The sequence below is a fragment of the Mytilus edulis genome, unplaced genomic scaffold, assembly GCF_963676685.1.
Source record: "Mytilus edulis unplaced genomic scaffold, xbMytEdul2.2 SCAFFOLD_123, whole genome shotgun sequence".
NCBI lineage: Eukaryota > Metazoa > Mollusca > Bivalvia > Mytilida > Mytilidae > Mytilus > Mytilus edulis.
The window spans coordinates 64,659-84,891 of record NW_027268861.1 but is presented as its reverse complement, the minus strand read 5'-3'; the positions used below and the strand labels follow the sequence as shown (position 1 = coordinate 84,891).

The following is a 20,233-nucleotide window of genomic DNA, read 5'->3' as shown; positions in this document are numbered from 1 at the left end:
GCAAGACTATTTTAATAATCAGAGTGGCATGTATATACATGGTATGAAAATACACTACTTAAATTTAATGTTCTATCGTTGTGAAGGGGATGTAGCTCAGTGGTAGAGCGTTCGCTTTGCATGTGAAAGGCCCCGGGTTCGATCCCCGGCATCTCCACTCCTAATTTTTTGTCAATGTCATTGAGTCCACATAAACTATGTCTTTCGTGCACGATCAAGTGAAAATGCACAGTAAAATATAAGAGAGCATCTCCGACCTCTCTTAGGACACCTACATGAACACTTTGTCCTGCGGTAAAAGGCGGAATTGAAAAGGAAATATTGATGAAAATCCAGGGACGGGGATGTAGCTCAGTGGTAGAGCGTTCGCTTCGCATGTGAAAGGCCCCGGGTTCGATCCCCGGCATCTCCATATTTTTTGGCCGCAGACAAAATCGGCATCGAGAAATCAATTAAAGTAATCTCGCCTACACAATGCTGCTTTGCCTTGAAAATCATAGAAAGCGCAACGGAATATAAGTGCTGTTTGAACAGCGAACTCGGCACACTCAGATGACTTAAACTATTTCAAAATCACTCTTTAGAGGCATGTCTCAAATGCACGCTCAAACATTTCAGGCAAAGCCGAATTAATACCACACTCCCTTTCCCCGACAGGTTTTACTTGTGTCACTATTTTATATGGATTATAACTTATCGTGTGTCAGATTAACAAATCGAATGTTTATGTTAATGATTCCAGCCTGAAACAATGCGTTATTATATAGCGTCGACAGTAGCGACTATTCGCGGTGATTTCGCCGCCTTTTGCAGTCTTGAGCTATTGGCATTCTATAGTCTGTCTAACGCCAGTTGATATTCCCAATGACGTTGTAACGTACAAAAAGGCATGATTGCTGTTATTGTTGCTCTTTATATGTGTTAAGTTACCCCACTATGAGTAAGTCCCAGGTAGTCTAGTGGTTAGGATTCCGCGCTCTCACCGCGGCGGCCGGGGTTCGATTCCCCGTCTGGGAAGATATTTTTGCGCCTTTTCTCCGGATCGATATTGATATTAATAACGGTATATTCTTCAAACAACTGTTATGTGTACGTGGTCAATGAAAGAAACGGTGTATGTTTGTCCTATCGTGCATATATATATACTCATATGATTTCCTTCTACAAACCAATACTTTATATTTTATGTCTTCCTTCGGCTCAATATATAACGAGGCGGACTGATTGATGGTTCAGTACATGAAAATGAAGTACAAATGTACTTGCTCAACAAATTTCAATCCCAATACAACTGTTAGAGACATAAAGTTAACCATCTCGTCTTGGTGCAAGACTATTTTAATAATCAGAGTGGCATGTATATACATGGTATGAAAATACACTACTTAAATTTAATGTTCTATCGTTGTGAAGGGGATGTAGCTCAGTGGTAGAGCGTTCGCTTTGCATGTGAAAGGCCCCGGGTTCGATCCCCGGCATCTCCACTCCTAATTTTTTGTCAATGTCATTGAGTCCACATAAACTATGTCTTTCGTGCACGATCAAGTGAAAATGCACAGTAAAATATAAGAGAGCATCTCCGACCTCTCTTAGGACACCTACATGAACACTTTGTCCTGCGGTAAAAGGCGGAATTGAAAAGGAAATATTGATGAAAATCCAGGGACGGGGATGTAGCTCAGTGGTAGAGCGTTCGCTTCGCATGTGAAAGGCCCCGGGTTCGATCCCCGGCATCTCCATATTTTTTGGCCGCAGACAAAATCGGCATCGAGAAATCAATTAAAGTAATCTCGCCTACACAATGCTGCTTTGCCTTGAAAATCATAGAAAGCGCAACGGAATATAAGTGCTGTTTGAACAGCGAACTCGGCACACTCAGATGACTTAAACTATTTCAAAATCACTCTTTAGAGGCATGTCTCAAATGCACGCTCAAACATTTCAGGCAAAGCCGAATTAATACCACACTCCCTTTCCCCGACAGGTTTTACTTGTGTCACTATTTTATATGGATTATAACTTATCGTGTGTCAGATTAACAAATCGAATGTTTATGTTAATGATTCCAGCCTGAAACAATGCGTTATTATATAGCGTCGACAGTAGCGACTATTCGCGGTGATTTCGCCGCCTTTTGCAGTCTTGAGCTATTGGCATTCTATAGTCTGTCTAACGCCAGTTGATATTCCCAATGACGTTGTAACGTACAAAAAGGCATGATTGCTGTTATTGTTGCTCTTTATATGTGTTAAGTTACCCCACTATGAGTAAGTCCCAGGTAGTCTAGTGGTTAGGATTCCGCGCTCTCACCGCGGCGGCCGGGGTTCGATTCCCCGTCTGGGAAGATATTTTTGCGCCTTTTCTCCGGATCGATATTGATATTAATAACGGTATATTCTTCAAACAACTGTTATGTGTACGTGGTCAATGAAAGAAACGGTGTATGTTTGTCCTATCGTGCATATATATATACTCATATGATTTCCTTCTACAAACCAATACTTTATATTTTATGTCTTCCTTCGGCTCAATATATAACGAGGCGGACTGATTGATGGTTCAGTACATGAAAATGAAGTACAAATGTACTTGCTCAACAAATTTCAATCCCAATACAACTGTTAGAGACATAAAGTTAACCATCTCGTCTTGGTGCAAGACTATTTTAATAATCAGAGTGGCATGTATATACATGGTATGAAAATACACTACTTAAATTTAATGTTCTATCGTTGTGAAGGGGATGTAGCTCAGTGGTAGAGCGTTCGCTTTGCATGTGAAAGGCCCCGGGTTCGATCCCCGGCATCTCCACTCCTAATTTTTTGTCAATGTCATTGAGTCCACATAAACTATGTCTTTCGTGCACGATCAAGTGAAAATGCACAGTAAAATATAAGAGAGCATCTCCGACCTCTCTTAGGACACCTACATGAACACTTTGTCCTGCGGTAAAAGGCGGAATTGAAAAGGAAATATTGATGAAAATCCAGGGACGGGGATGTAGCTCAGTGGTAGAGCGTTCGCTTCGCATGTGAAAGGCCCCGGGTTCGATCCCCGGCATCTCCATATTTTTTGGCCGCAGACAAAATCGGCATCGAGAAATCAATTAAAGTAATCTCGCCTACACAATGCTGCTTTGCCTTGAAAATCATAGAAAGCGCAACGGAATATAAGTGCTGTTTGAACAGCGAACTCGGCACACTCAGATGACTTAAACTATTTCAAAATCACTCTTTAGAGGCATGTCTCAAATGCACGCTCAAACATTTCAGGCAAAGCCGAATTAATACCACACTCCCTTTCCCCGACAGGTTTTACTTGTGTCACTATTTTATATGGATTATAACTTATCGTGTGTCAGATTAACAAATCGAATGTTTATGTTAATGATTCCAGCCTGAAACAATGCGTTATTATATAGCGTCGACAGTAGCGACTATTCGCGATGATTTCGCCGCCTTTTGCAGTCTTGAGCTATTGGCATTCTATAGTCTGTCTAACGCCAGTTGATATTCCCAATGACGTTGTAACGTACAAAAAGGCATGATTGCTGTTATTGTTGCTCTTTATATGTGTTAAGTTACCCCACTATGAGTAAGTCCCAGGTAGTCTAGTGGTTAGGATTCCGCGCTCTCACCGCGGCGGCCGGGGTTCGATTCCCCGTCTGGGAAGATATTTTTGCGCCTTTTCTCCGGATCGATATTGATATTAATAACGGTATATTCTTCAAACAACTGTTATGTGTACGTGGTCAATGAAAGAAACGGTGTATGTTTGTCCTATCGTGCATATATATATACTCATATGATTTCCTTCTACAAACCAATACTTTATATTTTATGTCTTCCTTCGGCTCAATATATAACGAGGCGGACTGATTGATGGTTCAGTACATGAAAATGAAGTACAAATGTACTTGCTCAACAAATTTCAATCCCAATACAACTGTTAGAGACATAAAGTTAACCATCTCGTCTTGGTGCAAGACTATTTTAATAATCAGAGTGGCATGTATATACATGGTATGAAAATACACTACTTAAATTTAATGTTCTATCGTTGTGAAGGGGATGTAGCTCAGTGGTAGAGCGTTCGCTTTGCATGTGAAAGGCCCCGGGTTCGATCCCCGGCATCTCCACTCCTAATTTTTTGTCAATGTCATTGAGTCCACATAAACTATGTCTTTCGTGCACGATCAAGTGAAAATGCACAGTAAAATATAAGAGAGCATCTCCGACCTCTCTTAGGACACCTACATGAACACTTTGTCCTGCGGTAAAAGGCGGAATTGAAAAGGAAATATTGATGAAAATCCAGGGACGGGGATGTAGCTCAGTGGTAGAGCGTTCGCTTCGCATGTGAAAGGCCCCGGGTTCGATCCCCGGCATCTCCATATTTTTTGGCCGCAGACAAAATCGGCATCGAGAAATCAATTAAAGTAATCTCGCCTACACAATGCTGCTTTGCCTTGAAAATCATAGAAAGCGCAACGGAATATAAGTGCTGTTTGAACAGCGAACTCGGCACACTCAGATGACTTAAACTATTTCAAAATCACTCTTTAGAGGCATGTCTCAAATGCACGCTCAAACATTTCAGGCAAAGCCGAATTAATACCACACTCCCTTTCCCCGACAGGTTTTACTTGTGTCACTATTTTATATGGATTATAACTTATCGTGTGTCAGATTAACAAATCGAATGTTTATGTTAATGATTCCAGCCTGAAACAATGCGTTATTATATAGCGTCGACAGTAGCGACTATTCGCGGTGATTTCGCCGCCTTTTGCAGTCTTGAGCTATTGGCATTCTATAGTCTGTCTAACGCCAGTTGATATTCCCAATGACGTTGTAACGTACAAAAAGGCATGATTGCTGTTATTGTTGCTCTTTATATGTGTTAAGTTACCCCACTATGAGTAAGTCCCAGGTAGTCTAGTGGTTAGGATTCCGCGCTCTCACCGCGGCGGCCGGGGTTCGATTCCCCGTCTGGGAAGATATTTTTGCGCCTTTTCTCCGGATCGATATTGATATTAATAACGGTATATTCTTCAAACAACTGTTATGTGTACGTGGTCAATGAAAGAAACGGTGTATGTTTGTCCTATCGTGCATATATATATACTCATATGATTTCCTTCTACAAACCAATACTTTATATTTTATGTCTTCCTTCGGCTCAATATATAACGAGGCGGACTGATTGATGGTTCAGTACATGAAAATGAAGTACAAATGTACTTGCTCAACAAATTTCAATCCCAATACAACTGTTAGAGACATAAAGTTAACCATCTCGTCTTGGTGCAAGACTATTTTAATAATCAGAGTGGCATGTATATACATGGTATGAAAATACACTACTTAAATTTAATGTTCTATCGTTGTGAAGGGGATGTAGCTCAGTGGTAGAGCGTTCGCTTTGCATGTGAAAGGCCCCGGGTTCGATCCCCGGCATCTCCACTCCTAATTTTTTGTCAATGTCATTGAGTCCACATAAACTATGTCTTTCGTGCACGATCAAGTGAAAATGCACAGTAAAATATAAGAGAGCATCTCCGACCTCTCTTAGGACACCTACATGAACACTTTGTCCTGCGGTAAAAGGCGGAATTGAAAAGGAAATATTGATGAAAATCCAGGGACGGGGATGTAGCTCAGTGGTAGAGCGTTCGCTTCGCATGTGAAAGGCCCCGGGTTCGATCCCCGGCATCTCCATATTTTTTGGCCGCAGACAAAATCGGCATCGAGAAATCAATTAAAGTAATCTCGCCTACACAATGCTGCTTTGCCTTGAAAATCATAGAAAGCGCAACGGAATATAAGTGCTGTTTGAACAGCGAACTCGGCACACTCAGATGACTTAAACTATTTCAAAATCACTCTTTAGAGGCATGTCTCAAATGCACGCTCAAACATTTCAGGCAAAGCCGAATTAATACCACACTCCCTTTCCCCGACAGGTTTTACTTGTGTCACTATTTTATATGGATTATAACTTATCGTGTGTCAGATTAACAAATCGAATGTTTATGTTAATGATTCCAGCCTGAAACAATGCGTTATTATATAGCGTCGACAGTAGCGACTATTCGCGGTGATTTCGCCGCCTTTTGCAGTCTTGAGCTATTGGCATTCTATAGTCTGTCTAACGCCAGTTGATATTCCCAATGACGTTGTAACGTACAAAAAGGCATGATTGCTGTTATTGTTGCTCTTTATATGTGTTAAGTTACCCCACTATGAGTAAGTCCCAGGTAGTCTAGTGGTTAGGATTCCGCGCTCTCACCGCGGCGGCCGGGGTTCGATTCCCCGTCTGGGAAGATATTTTTGCGCCTTTTCTCCGGATCGATATTGATATTAATAACGGTATATTCTTCAAACAACTGTTATGTGTACGTGGTCAATGAAAGAAACGGTGTATGTTTGTCCTATCGTGCATATATATATACTCATATGATTTCCTTCTACAAACCAATACTTTATATTTTATGTCTTCCTTCGGCTCAATATATAACGAGGCGGACTGATTGATGGTTCAGTACATGAAAATGAAGTACAAATGTACTTGCTCAACAAATTTCAATCCCAATACAACTGTTAGAGACATAAAGTTAACCATCTCGTCTTGGTGCAAGACTATTTTAATAATCAGAGTGGCATGTATATACATGGTATGAAAATACACTACTTAAATTTAATGTTCTATCGTTGTGAAGGGGATGTAGCTCAGTGGTAGAGCGTTCGCTTTGCATGTGAAAGGCCCCGGGTTCGATCCCCGGCATCTCCACTCCTAATTTTTTGTCAATGTCATTGAGTCCACATAAACTATGTCTTTCGTGCACGATCAAGTGAAAATGCACAGTAAAATATAAGAGAGCATCTCCGACCTCTCTTAGGACACCTACATGAACACTTTGTCCTGCGGTAAAAGGCGGAATTGAAAAGGAAATATTGATGAAAATCCAGGGACGGGGATGTAGCTCAGTGGTAGAGCGTTCGCTTCGCATGTGAAAGGCCCCGGGTTCGATCCCCGGCATCTCCATATTTTTTGGCCGCAGACAAAATCGGCATCGAGAAATCAATTAAAGTAATCTCGCCTACACAATGCTGCTTTGCCTTGAAAATCATAGAAAGCGCAACGGAATATAAGTGCTGTTTGAACAGCGAACTCGGCACACTCAGATGACTTAAACTATTTCAAAATCACTCTTTAGAGGCATGTCTCAAATGCACGCTCAAACATTTCAGGCAAAGCCGAATTAATACCACACTCCCTTTCCCCGACAGGTTTTACTTGTGTCACTATTTTATATGGATTATAACTTATCGTGTGTCAGATTAACAAATCGAATGTTTATGTTAATGATTCCAGCCTGAAACAATGCGTTATTATATAGCGTCGACAGTAGCGACTATTCGCGGTGATTTCGCCGCCTTTTGCAGTCTTGAGCTATTGGCATTCTATAGTCTGTCTAACGCCAGTTGATATTCCCAATGACGTTGTAACGTACAAAAAGGCATGATTGCTGTTATTGTTGCTCTTTATATGTGTTAAGTTACCCCACTATGAGTAAGTCCCAGGTAGTCTAGTGGTTAGGATTCCGCGCTCTCACCGCGGCGGCCGGGGTTCGATTCCCCGTCTGGGAAGATATTTTTGCGCCTTTTCTCCGGATCGATATTGATATTAATAACGGTATATTCTTCAAACAACTGTTATGTGTACGTGGTCAATGAAAGAAACGGTGTATGTTTGTCCTATCGTGCATATATATATACTCATATGATTTCCTTCTACAAACCAATACTTTATATTTTATGTCTTCCTTCGGCTCAATATATAACGAGGCGGACTGATTGATGGTTCAGTACATGAAAATGAAGTACAAATGTACTTGCTCAACAAATTTCAATCCCAATACAACTGTTGGAGACATAAAGTTAACCATCTCGTCTTGGTGCAAGACTATTTTAATAATCAGAGTGGCATGTATATACATGGTATGAAAATACACTACTTAAATTTAATGTTCTATCGTTGTGAAGGGGATGTAGCTCAGTGGTAGAGCGTTCGCTTTGCATGTGAAAGGCCCCGGGTTCGATCCCCGGCATCTCCACTCCTAATTTTTTGTCAATGTCATTGAGTCCACATAAACTATGTCTTTCGTGCACGATCAAGTGAAAATGCACAGTAAAATATAAGAGAGCATCTCCGACCTCTCTTAGGACACCTACATGAACACTTTGTCCTGCGGTAAAAGGCGGAATTGAAAAGGAAATATTGATGAAAATCCAGGGACGGGGATGTAGCTCAGTGGTAGAGCGTTCGCTTCGCATGTGAAAGGCCCCGGGTTCGATCCCCGGCATCTCCATATTTTTTGGCCGCAGACAAAATCGGCATCGAGAAATCAATTAAAGTAATCTCGCCTACACAATGCTGCTTTGCCTTGAAAATCATAGAAAGCGCAACGGAATATAAGTGCTGTTTGAACAGCGAACTCGGCACACTCAGATGACTTAAACTATTTCAAAATCACTCTTTAGAGGCATGTCTCAAATGCACGCTCAAACATTTCAGGCAAAGCCGAATTAATACCACACTCCCTTTCCCCGACAGGTTTTACTTGTGTCACTATTTTATATGGATTATAACTTATCGTGTGTCAGATTAACAAATCGAATGTTTATGTTAATGATTCCAGCCTGAAACAATGCGTTATTATATAGCGTCGACAGTAGCGACTATTCGCGGTGATTTCGCCGCCTTTTGCAGTCTTGAGCTATTGGCATTCTATAGTCTGTCTAACGCCAGTTGATATTCCCAATGACGTTGTAACGTACAAAAAGGCATGATTGCTGTTATTGTTGCTCTTTATATGTGTTAAGTTACCCCACTATGAGTAAGTCCCAGGTAGTCTAGTGGTTAGGATTCCGCGCTCTCACCGCGGCGGCCGGGGTTCGATTCCCCGTCTGGGAAGATATTTTTGCGCCTTTTCTCCGGATCGATATTGATATTAATAACGGTATATTCTTCAAACAACTGTTATGTGTACGTGGTCAATGAAAGAAACGGTGTATGTTTGTCCTATCGTGCATATATATATACTCATATGATTTCCTTCTACAAACCAATACTTTATATTTTATGTCTTCCTTCGGCTCAATATATAACGAGGCGGACTGATTGATGGTTCAGTACATGAAAATGAAGTACAAATGTACTTGCTCAACAAATTTCAATCCCAATACAACTGTTAGAGACATAAAGTTAACCATCTCGTCTTGGTGCAAGACTATTTTAATAATCAGAGTGGCATGTATATACATGGTATGAAAATACACTACTTAAATTTAATGTTCTATCGTTGTGAAGGGGATGTAGCTCAGTGGTAGAGCGTTCGCTTTGCATGTGAAAGGCCCCGGGTTCGATCCCCGGCATCTCCACTCCTAATTTTTTGTCAATGTCATTGAGTCCACATAAACTATGTCTTTCGTGCACGATCAAGTGAAAATGCACAGTAAAATATAAGAGAGCATCTCCGACCTCTCTTAGGACACCTACATGAACACTTTGTCCTGCGGTAAAAGGCGGAATTGAAAAGGAAATATTGATGAAAATCCAGGGACGGGGATGTAGCTCAGTGGTAGAGCGTTCGCTTCGCATGTGAAAGGCCCCGGGTTCGATCCCCGGCATCTCCATATTTTTTGGCCGCAGACAAAATCGGCATCGAGAAATCAATTAAAGTAATCTCGCCTACACAATGCTGCTTTGCCTTGAAAATCATAGAAAGCGCAACGGAATATAAGTGCTGTTTGAACAGCGAACTCGGCACACTCAGATGACTTAAACTATTTCAAAATCACTCTTTAGAGGCATGTCTCAAATGCACGCTCAAACATTTCAGGCAAAGCCGAATTAATACCACACTCCCTTTCCCCGACAGGTTTTACTTGTGTCACTATTTTATATGGATTATAACTTATCGTGTGTCAGATTAACAAATCGAATGTTTATGTTAATGATTCCAGCCTGAAACAATGCGTTATTATATAGCGTCGACAGTAGCGACTATTCGCGGTGATTTCGCCGCCTTTTGCAGTCTTGAGCTATTGGCATTCTATAGTCTGTCTAACGCCAGTTGATATTCCCAATGACGTTGTAACGTACAAAAAGGCATGATTGCTGTTATTGTTGCTCTTTATATGTGTTAAGTTACCCCACTATGAGTAAGTCCCAGGTAGTCTAGTGGTTAGGATTCCGCGCTCTCACCGCGGCGGCCGGGGTTCGATTCCCCGTCTGGGAAGATATTTTTGCGCCTTTTCTCCGGATCGATATTGATATTAATAACGGTATATTCTTCAAACAACTGTTATGTGTACGTGGTCAATGAAAGAAACGGTGTATGTTTGTCCTATCGTGCATATATATATACTCATATGATTTCCTTCTACAAACCAATACTTTATATTTTATGTCTTCCTTCGGCTCAATATATAACGAGGCGGACTGATTGATGGTTCAGTACATGAAAATGAAGTACAAATGTACTTGCTCAACAAATTTCAATCCCAATACAACTGTTAGAGACATAAAGTTAACCATCTCGTCTTGGTGCAAGACTATTTTAATAATCAGAGTGGCATGTATATACATGGTATGAAAATACACTACTTAAATTTAATGTTCTATCGTTGTGAAGGGGATGTAGCTCAGTGGTAGAGCGTTCGCTTTGCATGTGAAAGGCCCCGGGTTCGATCCCCGGCATCTCCACTCCTAATTTTTTGTCAATGTCATTGAGTCCACATAAACTATGTCTTTCGTGCACGATCAAGTGAAAATGCACAGTAAAATATAAGAGAGCATCTCCGACCTCTCTTAGGACACCTACATGAACACTTTGTCCTGCGGTAAAAGGCGGAATTGAAAAGGAAATATTGATGAAAATCCAGGGACGGGGATGTAGCTCAGTGGTAGAGCGTTCGCTTCGCATGTGAAAGGCCCCGGGTTCGATCCCCGGCATCTCCATATTTTTTGGCCGCAGACAAAATCGGCATCGAGAAATCAATTAAAGTAATCTCGCCTACACAATGCTGCTTTGCCTTGAAAATCATAGAAAGCGCAACGGAATATAAGTGCTGTTTGAACAGCGAACTCGGCACACTCAGATGACTTAAACTATTTCAAAATCACTCTTTAGAGGCATGTCTCAAATGCACGCTCAAACATTTCAGGCAAAGCCGAATTAATACCACACTCCCTTTCCCCGACAGGTTTTACTTGTGTCACTATTTTATATGGATTATAACTTATCGTGTGTCAGATTAACAAATCGAATGTTTATGTTAATGATTCCAGCCTGAAACAATGCGTTATTATATAGCGTCGACAGTAGCGACTATTCGCGGTGATTTCGCCGCCTTTTGCAGTCTTGAGCTATTGGCATTCTATAGTCTGTCTAACGCCAGTTGATATTCCCAATGACGTTGTAACGTACAAAAAGGCATGATTGCTGTTATTGTTGCTCTTTATATGTGTTAAGTTACCCCACTATGAGTAAGTCCCAGGTAGTCTAGTGGTTAGGATTCCGCGCTCTCACCGCGGCGGCCGGGGTTCGATTCCCCGTCTGGGAAGATATTTTTGCGCCTTTTCTCCGGATCGATATTGATATTAATAACGGTATATTCTTCAAACAACTGTTATGTGTACGTGGTCAATGAAAGAAACGGTGTATGTTTGTCCTATCGTGCATATATATATACTCATATGATTTCCTTCTACAAACCAATACTTTATATTTTATGTCTTCCTTCGGCTCAATATATAACGAGGCGGACTGATTGATGGTTCAGTACATGAAAATGAAGTACAAATGTACTTGCTCAACAAATTTCAATCCCAATACAACTGTTAGAGACATAAAGTTAACCATCTCGTCTTGGTGCAAGACTATTTTAATAATCAGAGTGGCATGTATATACATGGTATGAAAATACACTACTTAAATTTAATGTTCTATCGTTGTGAAGGGGATGTAGCTCAGTGGTAGAGCGTTCGCTTTGCATGTGAAAGGCCCCGGGTTCGATCCCCGGCATCTCCACTCCTAATTTTTTGTCAATGTCATTGAGTCCACATAAACTATGTCTTTCGTGCACGATCAAGTGAAAATGCACAGTAAAATATAAGAGAGCATCTCCGACCTCTCTTAGGACACCTACATGAACACTTTGTCCTGCGGTAAAAGGCGGAATTGAAAAGGAAATATTGATGAAAATCCAGGGACGGGGATGTAGCTCAGTGGTAGAGCGTTCGCTTCGCATGTGAAAGGCCCCGGGTTCGATCCCCGGCATCTCCATATTTTTTGGCCGCAGACAAAATCGGCATCGAGAAATCAATTAAAGTAATCTCGCCTACACAATGCTGCTTTGCCTTGAAAATCATAGAAAGCGCAACGGAATATAAGTGCTGTTTGAACAGCGAACTCGGCACACTCAGATGACTTAAACTATTTCAAAATCACTCTTTAGAGGCATGTCTCAAATGCACGCTCAAACATTTCAGGCAAAGCCGAATTAATACCACACTCCCTTTCCCCGACAGGTTTTACTTGTGTCACTATTTTATATGGATTATAACTTATCGTGTGTCAGATTAACAAATCGAATGTTTATGTTAATGATTCCAGCCTGAAACAATGCGTTATTATATAGCGTCGACAGTAGCGACTATTCGCGGTGATTTCGCCGCCTTTTGCAGTCTTGAGCTATTGGCATTCTATAGTCTGTCTAACGCCAGTTGATATTCCCAATGACGTTGTAACGTACAAAAAGGCATGATTGCTGTTATTGTTGCTCTTTATATGTGTTAAGTTACCCCACTATGAGTAAGTCCCAGGTAGTCTAGTGGTTAGGATTCCGCGCTCTCACCGCGGCGGCCGGGGTTCGATTCCCCGTCTGGGAAGATATTTTTGCGCCTTTTCTCCGGATCGATATTGATATTAATAACGGTATATTCTTCAAACAACTGTTATGTGTACGTGGTCAATGAAAGAAACGGTGTATGTTTGTCCTATCGTGCATATATATATACTCATATGATTTCCTTCTACAAACCAATACTTTATATTTTATGTCTTCCTTCGGCTCAATATATAACGAGGCGGACTGATTGATGGTTCAGTACATGAAAATGAAGTACAAATGTACTTGCTCAACAAATTTCAATCCCAATACAACTGTTAGAGACATAAAGTTAACCATCTCGTCTTGGTGCAAGACTATTTTAATAATCAGAGTGGCATGTATATACATGGTATGAAAATACACTACTTAAATTTAATGTTCTATCGTTGTGAAGGGGATGTAGCTCAGTGGTAGAGCGTTCGCTTTGCATGTGAAAGGCCCCGGGTTCGATCCCCGGCATCTCCACTCCTAATTTTTTGTCAATGTCATTGAGTCCACATAAACTATGTCTTTCGTGCACGATCAAGTGAAAATGCACAGTAAAATATAAGAGAGCATCTCCGACCTCTCTTAGGACACCTACATGAACACTTTGTCCTGCGGTAAAAGGCGGAATTGAAAAGGAAATATTGATGAAAATCCAGGGACGGGGATGTAGCTCAGTGGTAGAGCGTTCGCTTCGCATGTGAAAGGCCCCGGGTTCGATCCCCGGCATCTCCATATTTTTTGGCCGCAGACAAAATCGGCATCGAGAAATCAATTAAAGTAATCTCGCCTACACAATGCTGCTTTGCCTTGAAAATCATAGAAAGCGCAACGGAATATAAGTGCTGTTTGAACAGCGAACTCGGCACACTCAGATGACTTAAACTATTTCAAAATCACTCTTTAGAGGCATGTCTCAAATGCACGCTCAAACATTTCAGGCAAAGCCGAATTAATACCACACTCCCTTTCCCCGACAGGTTTTACTTGTGTCACTATTTTATATGGATTATAACTTATCGTGTGTCAGATTAACAAATCGAATGTTTATGTTAATGATTCCAGCCTGAAACAATGCGTTATTATATAGCGTCGACAGTAGCGACTATTCGCGGTGATTTCGCCGCCTTTTGCAGTCTTGAGCTATTGGCATTCTATAGTCTGTCTAACGCCAGTTGATATTCCCAATGACGTTGTAACGTACAAAAAGGCATGATTGCTGTTATTGTTGCTCTTTATATGTGTTAAGTTACCCCACTATGAGTAAGTCCCAGGTAGTCTAGTGGTTAGGATTCCGCGCTCTCACCGCGGCGGCCGGGGTTCGATTCCCCGTCTGGGAAGATATTTTTGCGCCTTTTCTCCGGATCGATATTGATATTAATAACGGTATATTCTTCAAACAACTGTTATGTGTACGTGGTCAATGAAAGAAACGGTGTATGTTTGTCCTATCGTGCATATATATATACTCATATGATTTCCTTCTACAAACCAATACTTTATATTTTATGTCTTCCTTCGGCTCAATATATAACGAGGCGGACTGATTGATGGTTCAGTACATGAAAATGAAGTACAAATGTACTTGCTCAACAAATTTCAATCCCAATACAACTGTTAGAGACATAAAGTTAACCATCTCGTCTTGGTGCAAGACTATTTTAATAATCAGAGTGGCATGTATATACATGGTATGAAAATACACTACTTAAATTTAATGTTCTATCGTTGTGAAGGGGATGTAGCTCAGTGGTAGAGCGTTCGCTTTGCATGTGAAAGGCCCCGGGTTCGATCCCCGGCATCTCCACTCCTAATTTTTTGTCAATGTCATTGAGTCCACATAAACTATGTCTTTCGTGCACGATCAAGTGAAAATGCACAGTAAAATATAAGAGAGCATCTCCGACCTCTCTTAGGACACCTACATGAACACTTTGTCCTGCGGTAAAAGGCGGAATTGAAAAGGAAATATTGATGAAAATCCAGGGACGGGGATGTAGCTCAGTGGTAGAGCGTTCGCTTCGCATGTGAAAGGCCCCGGGTTCGATCCCCGGCATCTCCATATTTTTTGGCCGCAGACAAAATCGGCATCGAGAAATCAATTAAAGTAATCTCGCCTACACAATGCTGCTTTGCCTTGAAAATCATAGAAAGCGCAACGGAATATAAGTGCTGTTTGAACAGCGAACTCGGCACACTCAGATGACTTAAACTATTTCAAAATCACTCTTTAGAGGCATGTCTCAAATGCACGCTCAAACATTTCAGGCAAAGCCGAATTAATACCACACTCCCTTTCCCCGACAGGTTTTACTTGTGTCACTATTTTATATGGATTATAACTTATCGTGTGTCAGATTAACAAATCGAATGTTTATGTTAATGATTCCAGCCTGAAACAATGCGTTATTATATAGCGTCGACAGTAGCGACTATTCGCGGTGATTTCGCCGCCTTTTGCAGTCTTGAGCTATTGGCATTCTATAGTCTGTCTAACGCCAGTTGATATTCCCAATGACGTTGTAACGTACAAAAAGGCATGATTGCTGTTATTGTTGCTCTTTATATGTGTTAAGTTACCCCACTATGAGTAAGTCCCAGGTAGTCTAGTGGTTAGGATTCCGCGCTCTCACCGCGGCGGCCGGGGTTCGATTCCCCGTCTGGGAAGATATTTTTGCGCCTTTTCTCCGGATCGATATTGATATTAATAACGGTATATTCTTCAAACAACTGTTATGTGTACGTGGTCAATGAAAGAAACGGTGTATGTTTGTCCTATCGTGCATATATATATACTCATATGATTTCCTTCTACAAACCAATACTTTATATTTTATGTCTTCCTTCGGCTCAATATATAACGAGGCGGACTGATTGATGGTTCAGTACATGAAAATGAAGTACAAATGTACTTGCTCAACAAATTTCAATCCCAATACAACTGTTAGAGACATAAAGTTAACCATCTCGTCTTGGTGCAAGACTATTTTAATAATCAGAGTGGCATGTATATACATGGTATGAAAATACACTACTTAAATTTAATGTTCTATCGTTGTGAAGGGGATGTAGCTCAGTGGTAGAGCGTTCGCTTTGCATGTGAAAGGCCCCGGGTTCGATCCCCGGCATCTCCACTCCTAATTTTTTGTCAATGTCATTGAGTCCACATAAACTATGTCTTTCGTGCACGATCAAGTGAAAATGCACAGTAAAATATAAGAGAGCATCTCCGACCTCTCTTAGGACACCTACATGAACACTTTGTCTTGCGGTAAAAGGCGGAATTGAAAAGGAAATATTGATGAAAATCCAGGGACGGGGATGTAGCTCAGTGGTAGAGCGTTCGCTTCGCATGTGAAAGGCCCCGGGTTCGATCCCCGGCATCTCCATATTTTTTGGCCGCAGACAAAATCGGCATCGAGAAATCAATTAAAGTAATCTCGCCTACACAATGCTGCTTTGCCTTGAAAATCATAGAAAGCGCAACGGAATATAAGTGCTGTTTGAACAGCGAACTCGGCACACTCAGATGACTTAAACTATTTCAAAATCACTCTTTAGAGGCATGTCTCAAATGCACGCTCAAACATTTCAGGCAAAGCCGAATTAATACCACACTCCCTTTCCCCGACAGGTTTTACTTGTGTCACTATTTTATATGGATTATAACTTATCGTGTGTCAGATTAACAAATCGAATGTTTATGTTAATGATTCCAGCCTGAAACAATGCGTTATTATATAGCGTCGACAGTAGCGACTATTCGCGGTGATTTCGCCGCCTTTTGCAGTCTTGAGCTATTGGCATTCTATAGTCTGTCTAACGCCAGTTGATATTCCCAATGACGTTGTAACGTACAAAAAGGCATGATTGCTGTTATTGTTGCTCTTTATATGTGTTAAGTTACCCCACTATGAGTAAGTCCCAGGTAGTCTAGTGGTTAGGATTCCGCGCTCTCACCGCGGCGGCCGGGGTTCGATTCCCCGTCTGGGAAGATATTTTTGCGCCTTTTCTCCGGATCGATATTGATATTAATAACGGTATATTCTTCAAACAACTGTTATGTGTACGTGGTCAATGAAAGAAACGGTGTATGTTTGTCCTATCGTGCATATATATATACTCATATGATTTCCTTCTACAAACCAATACTTTATATTTTATGTCTTCCTTCGGCTCAATATATAACGAGGCGGACTGATTGATGGTTCAGTACATGAAAATGAAGTACAAATGTACTTGCTCAACAAATTTCAATCCCAATACAACTGTTAGAGACATAAAGTTAACCATCTCGTCTTGGTGCAAGACTATTTTAATAATCAGAGTGGCATGTATATACATGGTATGAAAATACACTACTTAAATTTAATGTTCTATCGTTGTGAAGGGGATGTAGCTCAGTGGTAGAGCGTTCGCTTTGCATGTGAAAGGCCCCGGGTTCGATCCCCGGCATCTCCACTCCTAATTTTTTGTCAATGTCATTGAGTCCACATAAACTATGTCTTTCGTGCACGATCAAGTGAAAATGCACAGTAAAATATAAGAGAGCATCTCCGACCTCTCTTAGGACACCTACATGAACACTTTGTCCTGCGGTAAAAGGCGGAATTGAAAAGGAAATATTGATGAAAATCCAGGGACGGGGATGTAGCTCAGTGGTAGAGCGTTCGCTTCGCATGTGAAAGGCCCCGGGTTCGATCCCCGGCATCTCCATATTTTTTGGCCGCAGACAAAATCGGCATCGAGAAATCAATTAAAGTAATCTCGCCTACACAATGCTGCTTTGCCTTGAAAATCATAGAAAGCGCAACGGAATATAAGTGCTGTTTGAACAGCGAACTCGGCACACTCAGATGACTTAAACTATTTCAAAATCACTCTTTAGAGGCATGTCTCAAATGCACGCTCAAACATTTCAGGCAAAGCCGAATTAATACCACACTCCCTTTCCCCGACAGGTTTTACTTGTGTCACTATTTTATATGGATTATAACTTATCGTGTGTCAGATTAACAAATCGAATGTTTATGTTAATGATTCCAGCCTGAAACAATGCGTTATTATATAGCGTCGACAGTAGCGACTATTCGCGGTGATTTCGCCGCCTTTTGCAGTCTTGAGCTATTGGCATTCTATAGTCTGTCTAACGCCAGTTGATATTCCCAATGACGTTGTAACGTACAAAAAGGCATGATTGCTGTTATTGTTGCTCTTTATATGTGTTAAGTTACCCCACTATGAGTAAGTCCCAGGTAGTCTAGTGGTTAGGATTCCGCGCTCTCACCGCGGCGGCCGGGGTTCGATTCCCCGTCTGGGAAGATATTTTTGCGCCTTTTCTCCGGATCGATATTGATATTAATAACGGTATATTCTTCAAACAACTGTTATGTGTACGTGGTCAATGAAAGAAACGGTGTATGTTTGTCCTATCGTGCATATATATATACTCATATGATTTCCTTCTACAAACCAATACTTTATATTTTATGTCTTCCTTCGGCTCAATATATAACGAGGCGGACTGATTGATGGTTCAGTACATGAAAATGAAGTACAAATGTACTTGCTCAACAAATTTCAATCCCAATACAACTGTTAGAGACATAAAGTTAACCATCTCGTCTTGGTGCAAGACTATTTTAATAATCAGAGTGGCATGTATATACATGGTATGAAAATACACTACTTAAATTTAATGTTCTATCGTTGTGAAGGGGATGTAGCTCAGTGGTAGAGCGTTCGCTTTGCATGTGAAAGGCCCCGGGTTCGATCCCCGGCATCTCCACTCCTAATTTTTTGTCAATGTCATTGAGTCCACATAAACTATGTCTTTCGTGCACGATCAAGTGAAAATGCACAGTAAAATATAAGAGAGCATCTCCGACCTCTCTTAGGACACCTACATGAACACTTTGTCCTGCGGTAAAAGGCGGAATTGAAAAGGAAATATTGATGAAAATCCAGGGACGGGGATGTAGCTCAGTGGTAGAGCGTTCGCTTCGCATGTGAAAGGCCCCGGGTTCGATCCCCGGCATCTCCATATTTTTTGGCCGCAGACAAAATCGGCATCGAGAAATCAATTAAAGTAATCTCGCCTACACAATGCTGCTTTGCCTTGAAAATCATAGAAAGCGCAACGGAATATAAGTGCTGTTTGAACAGCGAACTCGGCACACTCAGATGACTTAAACTATTTCAAAATCACTCTTTAGAGGCATGTCTCAAATGCACGCTCAAACATTTCAGGCAAAGCCGAATTAATACCACACTCCCTTTCCCCGACAGGTTTTACTTGTGTCACTATTTTATATGGATTATAACTTATCGTGTGTCAGATTAACAAATCGAATGTTTATGTTAATGATTCCAGCCTGAAACAATGCGTTATTATATAGCGTCGACAGTAGCGACTATTCGCGGTGATTTCGCCGCCTTTTGCAGTCTTGAGCTATTGGCATTCTATAGTCTGTCTAACGCCAGTTGATATTCCCAATGACGTTGTAACGTACAAAAAGGCATGATTGCTGTTATTGTTGCTCTTTATATGTGTTAAGTTACCCCACTATGAGTAAGTCCCAGGTAGTCTAGTGGTTAGGATTCCGCGCTCTCACCGCGGCGGCCGGGGTTCGATTCCCCGTCTGGGAAGATATTTTTGCGCCTTTTCTCCGGATCGATATTGATATTAATAACGGTATATTCTTCAAACAACTGTTATGTGTACGTGGTCAATGAAAGAAACGGTGTATGTTTGTCCTATCGTGCATATATATATACTCATATGATTTCCTTCTACAAACCAATACTTTATATTTTATGTCTTCCTTCGGCTCAATATATAACGAGGCGGACTGATTGATGGTTCAGTACATGAAAATGAAGTACAAATGTACTTGCTCAACAAATTTCAATCCCAATACAACTGTTAGAGACATAAAGTTAACCATCTCGTCTTGGTGCAAGACTATTTTAATAATCAGAGTGGCATGTATATACATGGTATGAAAATACACTACTTAAATTTAATGTTCTATCGTTGTGAAGGGGATGTAGCTCAGTGGTAGAGCGTTCGCTTTGCATGTGAAAGGCCACGGGTTCGATCCCCGGCATCTCCACTCCTAATTTTTTGTCAATGTCATTGAGTCCACATAAACTATGTCTTTCGTGCACGATCAAGTGAAAATGCACAGTAAAATATAAGAGAGCATCTCCGACCTCTCTTAGGACACCTACATGAACACTTTGTCCTGCGGTAAAAGGCGGAATTGAAAAGGAAATATTGATGA

At 41.1% G+C, this 20,233-nt stretch overlaps 46 non-coding genes across 46 annotated transcripts; all 46 read left to right on the top strand.

The window, feature by feature from the left end:
* The first annotated feature begins 85 nt into the window (after positions 1-85).
* Positions 86-157, top strand: Trnaa-ugc (transfer RNA alanine (anticodon UGC)). The gene has a single exon. It is a non-coding gene; the product is annotated as a tRNA-Ala (tRNA).
* A 183-nt stretch (positions 158-340) lies between these two features.
* On the top strand, positions 341-412 carry Trnaa-cgc (transfer RNA alanine (anticodon CGC)). Its single transcript has one exon. It is a non-coding gene; the product is annotated as a tRNA-Ala (tRNA).
* A 533-nt stretch (positions 413-945) lies between these two features.
* On the top strand, positions 946-1,017 carry Trnae-cuc (transfer RNA glutamic acid (anticodon CUC)). Its single transcript has one exon. It is a non-coding gene; the product is annotated as a tRNA-Glu (tRNA).
* A 395-nt stretch (positions 1,018-1,412) lies between these two features.
* On the top strand, positions 1,413-1,484 carry Trnaa-ugc (transfer RNA alanine (anticodon UGC)). Its single transcript has one exon. It is a non-coding gene; the product is annotated as a tRNA-Ala (tRNA).
* Positions 1,485-1,667: 183 nt separating this feature from the next.
* On the top strand, positions 1,668-1,739 carry Trnaa-cgc (transfer RNA alanine (anticodon CGC)). Its single transcript has one exon. It is a non-coding gene; the product is annotated as a tRNA-Ala (tRNA).
* Positions 1,740-2,272: 533 nt separating this feature from the next.
* Trnae-cuc (transfer RNA glutamic acid (anticodon CUC)) lies at positions 2,273-2,344 on the top strand. The gene has a single exon. It is a non-coding gene; the product is annotated as a tRNA-Glu (tRNA).
* A 395-nt stretch (positions 2,345-2,739) lies between these two features.
* On the top strand, positions 2,740-2,811 carry Trnaa-ugc (transfer RNA alanine (anticodon UGC)). The gene has a single exon. It is a non-coding gene; the product is annotated as a tRNA-Ala (tRNA).
* Positions 2,812-2,994: 183 nt separating this feature from the next.
* Trnaa-cgc (transfer RNA alanine (anticodon CGC)) lies at positions 2,995-3,066 on the top strand. Its single transcript has one exon. It is a non-coding gene; the product is annotated as a tRNA-Ala (tRNA).
* A 533-nt stretch (positions 3,067-3,599) lies between these two features.
* On the top strand, positions 3,600-3,671 carry Trnae-cuc (transfer RNA glutamic acid (anticodon CUC)). The gene has a single exon. It is a non-coding gene; the product is annotated as a tRNA-Glu (tRNA).
* Positions 3,672-4,066: 395 nt separating this feature from the next.
* Trnaa-ugc (transfer RNA alanine (anticodon UGC)) lies at positions 4,067-4,138 on the top strand. The gene has a single exon. It is a non-coding gene; the product is annotated as a tRNA-Ala (tRNA).
* A 183-nt stretch (positions 4,139-4,321) lies between these two features.
* On the top strand, positions 4,322-4,393 carry Trnaa-cgc (transfer RNA alanine (anticodon CGC)). The gene has a single exon. It is a non-coding gene; the product is annotated as a tRNA-Ala (tRNA).
* Positions 4,394-4,926: 533 nt separating this feature from the next.
* On the top strand, positions 4,927-4,998 carry Trnae-cuc (transfer RNA glutamic acid (anticodon CUC)). Its single transcript has one exon. It is a non-coding gene; the product is annotated as a tRNA-Glu (tRNA).
* Positions 4,999-5,393: 395 nt separating this feature from the next.
* Trnaa-ugc (transfer RNA alanine (anticodon UGC)) lies at positions 5,394-5,465 on the top strand. Its single transcript has one exon. It is a non-coding gene; the product is annotated as a tRNA-Ala (tRNA).
* Positions 5,466-5,648: 183 nt separating this feature from the next.
* Positions 5,649-5,720, top strand: Trnaa-cgc (transfer RNA alanine (anticodon CGC)). The gene has a single exon. It is a non-coding gene; the product is annotated as a tRNA-Ala (tRNA).
* Positions 5,721-6,253: 533 nt separating this feature from the next.
* Positions 6,254-6,325, top strand: Trnae-cuc (transfer RNA glutamic acid (anticodon CUC)). Its single transcript has one exon. It is a non-coding gene; the product is annotated as a tRNA-Glu (tRNA).
* A 395-nt stretch (positions 6,326-6,720) lies between these two features.
* Trnaa-ugc (transfer RNA alanine (anticodon UGC)) lies at positions 6,721-6,792 on the top strand. Its single transcript has one exon. It is a non-coding gene; the product is annotated as a tRNA-Ala (tRNA).
* A 183-nt stretch (positions 6,793-6,975) lies between these two features.
* On the top strand, positions 6,976-7,047 carry Trnaa-cgc (transfer RNA alanine (anticodon CGC)). Its single transcript has one exon. It is a non-coding gene; the product is annotated as a tRNA-Ala (tRNA).
* A 533-nt stretch (positions 7,048-7,580) lies between these two features.
* On the top strand, positions 7,581-7,652 carry Trnae-cuc (transfer RNA glutamic acid (anticodon CUC)). Its single transcript has one exon. It is a non-coding gene; the product is annotated as a tRNA-Glu (tRNA).
* A 395-nt stretch (positions 7,653-8,047) lies between these two features.
* On the top strand, positions 8,048-8,119 carry Trnaa-ugc (transfer RNA alanine (anticodon UGC)). The gene has a single exon. It is a non-coding gene; the product is annotated as a tRNA-Ala (tRNA).
* Positions 8,120-8,302: 183 nt separating this feature from the next.
* On the top strand, positions 8,303-8,374 carry Trnaa-cgc (transfer RNA alanine (anticodon CGC)). Its single transcript has one exon. It is a non-coding gene; the product is annotated as a tRNA-Ala (tRNA).
* Positions 8,375-8,907: 533 nt separating this feature from the next.
* On the top strand, positions 8,908-8,979 carry Trnae-cuc (transfer RNA glutamic acid (anticodon CUC)). Its single transcript has one exon. It is a non-coding gene; the product is annotated as a tRNA-Glu (tRNA).
* Positions 8,980-9,374: 395 nt separating this feature from the next.
* On the top strand, positions 9,375-9,446 carry Trnaa-ugc (transfer RNA alanine (anticodon UGC)). Its single transcript has one exon. It is a non-coding gene; the product is annotated as a tRNA-Ala (tRNA).
* Positions 9,447-9,629: 183 nt separating this feature from the next.
* On the top strand, positions 9,630-9,701 carry Trnaa-cgc (transfer RNA alanine (anticodon CGC)). The gene has a single exon. It is a non-coding gene; the product is annotated as a tRNA-Ala (tRNA).
* A 533-nt stretch (positions 9,702-10,234) lies between these two features.
* Positions 10,235-10,306, top strand: Trnae-cuc (transfer RNA glutamic acid (anticodon CUC)). The gene has a single exon. It is a non-coding gene; the product is annotated as a tRNA-Glu (tRNA).
* Positions 10,307-10,701: 395 nt separating this feature from the next.
* Positions 10,702-10,773, top strand: Trnaa-ugc (transfer RNA alanine (anticodon UGC)). The gene has a single exon. It is a non-coding gene; the product is annotated as a tRNA-Ala (tRNA).
* Positions 10,774-10,956: 183 nt separating this feature from the next.
* Trnaa-cgc (transfer RNA alanine (anticodon CGC)) lies at positions 10,957-11,028 on the top strand. The gene has a single exon. It is a non-coding gene; the product is annotated as a tRNA-Ala (tRNA).
* Positions 11,029-11,561: 533 nt separating this feature from the next.
* On the top strand, positions 11,562-11,633 carry Trnae-cuc (transfer RNA glutamic acid (anticodon CUC)). The gene has a single exon. It is a non-coding gene; the product is annotated as a tRNA-Glu (tRNA).
* A 395-nt stretch (positions 11,634-12,028) lies between these two features.
* Trnaa-ugc (transfer RNA alanine (anticodon UGC)) lies at positions 12,029-12,100 on the top strand. Its single transcript has one exon. It is a non-coding gene; the product is annotated as a tRNA-Ala (tRNA).
* Positions 12,101-12,283: 183 nt separating this feature from the next.
* On the top strand, positions 12,284-12,355 carry Trnaa-cgc (transfer RNA alanine (anticodon CGC)). Its single transcript has one exon. It is a non-coding gene; the product is annotated as a tRNA-Ala (tRNA).
* Positions 12,356-12,888: 533 nt separating this feature from the next.
* Trnae-cuc (transfer RNA glutamic acid (anticodon CUC)) lies at positions 12,889-12,960 on the top strand. The gene has a single exon. It is a non-coding gene; the product is annotated as a tRNA-Glu (tRNA).
* A 395-nt stretch (positions 12,961-13,355) lies between these two features.
* On the top strand, positions 13,356-13,427 carry Trnaa-ugc (transfer RNA alanine (anticodon UGC)). Its single transcript has one exon. It is a non-coding gene; the product is annotated as a tRNA-Ala (tRNA).
* Positions 13,428-13,610: 183 nt separating this feature from the next.
* Positions 13,611-13,682, top strand: Trnaa-cgc (transfer RNA alanine (anticodon CGC)). The gene has a single exon. It is a non-coding gene; the product is annotated as a tRNA-Ala (tRNA).
* Positions 13,683-14,215: 533 nt separating this feature from the next.
* On the top strand, positions 14,216-14,287 carry Trnae-cuc (transfer RNA glutamic acid (anticodon CUC)). The gene has a single exon. It is a non-coding gene; the product is annotated as a tRNA-Glu (tRNA).
* Positions 14,288-14,682: 395 nt separating this feature from the next.
* On the top strand, positions 14,683-14,754 carry Trnaa-ugc (transfer RNA alanine (anticodon UGC)). The gene has a single exon. It is a non-coding gene; the product is annotated as a tRNA-Ala (tRNA).
* Positions 14,755-14,937: 183 nt separating this feature from the next.
* Positions 14,938-15,009, top strand: Trnaa-cgc (transfer RNA alanine (anticodon CGC)). The gene has a single exon. It is a non-coding gene; the product is annotated as a tRNA-Ala (tRNA).
* A 533-nt stretch (positions 15,010-15,542) lies between these two features.
* Positions 15,543-15,614, top strand: Trnae-cuc (transfer RNA glutamic acid (anticodon CUC)). The gene has a single exon. It is a non-coding gene; the product is annotated as a tRNA-Glu (tRNA).
* A 395-nt stretch (positions 15,615-16,009) lies between these two features.
* Trnaa-ugc (transfer RNA alanine (anticodon UGC)) lies at positions 16,010-16,081 on the top strand. Its single transcript has one exon. It is a non-coding gene; the product is annotated as a tRNA-Ala (tRNA).
* Positions 16,082-16,264: 183 nt separating this feature from the next.
* Trnaa-cgc (transfer RNA alanine (anticodon CGC)) lies at positions 16,265-16,336 on the top strand. Its single transcript has one exon. It is a non-coding gene; the product is annotated as a tRNA-Ala (tRNA).
* A 533-nt stretch (positions 16,337-16,869) lies between these two features.
* Trnae-cuc (transfer RNA glutamic acid (anticodon CUC)) lies at positions 16,870-16,941 on the top strand. Its single transcript has one exon. It is a non-coding gene; the product is annotated as a tRNA-Glu (tRNA).
* A 395-nt stretch (positions 16,942-17,336) lies between these two features.
* On the top strand, positions 17,337-17,408 carry Trnaa-ugc (transfer RNA alanine (anticodon UGC)). The gene has a single exon. It is a non-coding gene; the product is annotated as a tRNA-Ala (tRNA).
* A 183-nt stretch (positions 17,409-17,591) lies between these two features.
* On the top strand, positions 17,592-17,663 carry Trnaa-cgc (transfer RNA alanine (anticodon CGC)). Its single transcript has one exon. It is a non-coding gene; the product is annotated as a tRNA-Ala (tRNA).
* A 533-nt stretch (positions 17,664-18,196) lies between these two features.
* On the top strand, positions 18,197-18,268 carry Trnae-cuc (transfer RNA glutamic acid (anticodon CUC)). Its single transcript has one exon. It is a non-coding gene; the product is annotated as a tRNA-Glu (tRNA).
* Positions 18,269-18,663: 395 nt separating this feature from the next.
* Trnaa-ugc (transfer RNA alanine (anticodon UGC)) lies at positions 18,664-18,735 on the top strand. The gene has a single exon. It is a non-coding gene; the product is annotated as a tRNA-Ala (tRNA).
* Positions 18,736-18,918: 183 nt separating this feature from the next.
* On the top strand, positions 18,919-18,990 carry Trnaa-cgc (transfer RNA alanine (anticodon CGC)). The gene has a single exon. It is a non-coding gene; the product is annotated as a tRNA-Ala (tRNA).
* A 533-nt stretch (positions 18,991-19,523) lies between these two features.
* Trnae-cuc (transfer RNA glutamic acid (anticodon CUC)) lies at positions 19,524-19,595 on the top strand. The gene has a single exon. It is a non-coding gene; the product is annotated as a tRNA-Glu (tRNA).
* A 395-nt stretch (positions 19,596-19,990) lies between these two features.
* Positions 19,991-20,062, top strand: Trnaa-ugc (transfer RNA alanine (anticodon UGC)). The gene has a single exon. It is a non-coding gene; the product is annotated as a tRNA-Ala (tRNA).
* The last annotated feature ends 171 nt before the right edge of the window (positions 20,063-20,233 follow it).